The 2684-nt window shown below is 48.6% G+C and overlaps 1 pseudogene; it reads left to right on the top strand.

The window, feature by feature from the left end:
• The first annotated feature begins 923 nt into the window (after positions 1 to 923).
• LOC145412228 (5S ribosomal RNA) lies at positions 924 to 1041 on the top strand (annotated as a pseudogene).
• Positions 1042 to 2684: the final 1643 nt, after the last annotated feature.

The raw sequence follows: 2684 nt of genomic DNA, 5'->3' as shown, positions 1-2684 counted from the left end.
GTCCTCTACCCTTACATGTAATTAATTTTTGGAACTAGTATTATATGCAACCTTTAACATGGCTGTGTCCACAGTAAATATGATCACCTTTGCCGTATACATTCAGTCTATACAGCCACCATCATGTCAATTCAGTAATTATTTAATAACATCTCTATATGAAAAGGCTATTCAAAATAACTGTACGGAAAAGGTAAATAAATTTGATGTTTGTGCTCATGGGTAGATATGATAACGGTATCTTTCATAATCTGTTAGAGAGAAAATGAAACAAAATCCTACCAAAACTTCCAGAATATATCTATGTCAATGTTTACCGACAATGGTCAAGCCAAAGCAACCAGGAACGCCTTTAGCCATGTCCACACGAGCGGGCAATGCCCGCGGGCACAAGCGAGCAGTTTGCCTGTTGACGGGCTCACCGCTTGTGCCCGCGGGCAAATGCGTAAATTGCCACGCATTTGCCCGCGGGCACAAGCGGTGAGCCCGTCAACAGCAAACTGCTCGCTTGTGCCCGCGGGCATTGCCCGCTCGTGTGGACAGGGCTTTAGTAAGTAGTCCAGTGATGTCATGCCTTAAAAATATCATACAGGCGTCGCGGCACCGGGGAAACAATGTTGTTGGTGGTTTGCTGGTTTCGTTTGAACAGCTCCCACTAGTCCTTGGTGTGCTGGAGGGGGCGGGCCCGTGTCCCCTCGTTCTCTGGTTTCCACGCGTTGGCAATCTGGGCCCTCGCAGTCTCGATGGCTCTGCACTAATATTTGATTTGTCACGTCAGTATACTTCTCACGAGCTAGCCCTTGATATCACCACCTATCAGAAGTTTATCTGACACCGCTATACAAGGTGTAATGCAGCTTTATCTACCGGATAGTAACTCCTTCATATGATGCCCTGAATGAAAGAAAATAGATTATGTGGCCACAACTTCGCATACCACGTTGAGTACACCGCTTCCCGTCCGATCAGCGAAGTTAAGCAACGTTGGGTCTGGTTAGTACTTGGATGGGTGACCGCCTGGGAACACCAGATGCTGTTGGCATCCCTACGTGTCAAGTGGGGTTGGTGGAGGATTAGTGCCCCTTCCTGTAAAACAATTAACTCTAAGCCCTTGGCCACCCCGTTTGGCATACATGGCATCTGGCAATGAATGAATGAATGAAAACTTCGCATTTCATTCTCCCTCCCCTACCTACCCTCCTTCCCCTCCCTCACTCCACCCCAGCACCATCGCTCGTCCTCCCACCCACCTCTCCCTCTCCCTCTCTCTCCGGTCCCTTCCTCTCAGCCCCTCTTATTCCAGTGAGACCTGCCGCGCATAAAGGAGCCAGCCTGAGGCGCGGGGTACAGGGGGATAGATGATTATTTATGGCCATGACTGTACCTAGTAGAGCTGCCTTCTAAGGTTAGGCGTGTGCAAATCGTTCATCACAATACATACACACATTTACACATGCATCATACATAACTATACATACAAACATACATACATATAGTTCTCTATTGACTATTTTCGTTGCCTTATCACTTTTATATAACTTACATCCCTAATGACATCAGCGGTTGCAGCAAACATTCTTCAGGGCAGGGACACACCTGCCGGAAAAATGATGTACGGGAGGAAACCAGTCACTGCAGGTTCCGTCCAGGGTTCATGTTGCAGGCACAGCAGCAGTACCTGGGAGCTTCACTGTACCTTGTCCATCACAGTATTCACACAAGTACGACCACGCCCTTACAACATTATACTCATGCGCGTGCACACACACACACACACACACACACACACACACACACACACACACACACACGCAGGCACGCGTGCGCGCGCTCACCCACACGGACACACGCTCACCCACACGGGCACACGCACATGCTCACCCACACGGGCACACGTACATGCTCACCCACACGGGCACACGCACATGCTCACCCACAAGAGCACACGCACATGCTCACCCACACGGGCACACGCACATGCTCACCACAAGAGCACACGCACATGCTCGGGCACACGCACGTGCTCACACATGCTCACCCACACTGGCACACGCACATGCTCACCCACAAGAGCACACGCATTGCTCACGCACATAAGCGCACATGCACATGCTCAAGCACACACGTGCACATGCACATGTTCACACACACCTTCCCACGCGCTTGCTCATGTCCACACGTGTCCACACAGACACACAAGCAAACTCATACATGCTTATATATGCGGGCACAAGCTTACACATTGTTACATAGCCTATGATTTCATCATCCTTTGTGCAATTTTAACGCACAGTATGCTGCATGTTTGATCACGAGCGTGTTCTGCCTCAGTTCCCCCCTTCTACCGTTATAGTAGAGTAAGTCGTCATTTCTGTTGTTTCAGTGCGGGATTTTCATCTCTTTGTCCCCATGGCTTCATTTGCGCGTCCCTCTTACAAGTTGTATCAAGCTCTGCCAGCCCCTATATAATGAGCTCAGTCTCTGCATCATGGCCACTTAGATCTGCTCCTCATTTTGTTCACATCTCTGTCCTCCCCTGTACAGATATTATTATTGTGAGTGCTCAAGAAATCTCCAAACATCTAGCAGCTGTGTGTGATTTGAGTATAAGTGTTATTGCATTTTTTCTTGTACTATGTAGCATAAGGTTAATTCTTAGGCCTAGTGAGGTTTTTGATTGATGT

Source organism: Coenobita brevimanus, chromosome 11, assembly GCF_032717465.1.
Source record: "Coenobita brevimanus isolate Jiangsu-jjx chromosome 11, ASM3271746v2, whole genome shotgun sequence".
NCBI classification, from domain to species: domain Eukaryota; kingdom Metazoa; phylum Arthropoda; class Malacostraca; order Decapoda; family Coenobitidae; genus Coenobita; species Coenobita brevimanus.
The sequence above is the reverse complement of the archived record's forward strand: the minus strand, read 5'-3'. Positions and strand labels throughout refer to the sequence as shown.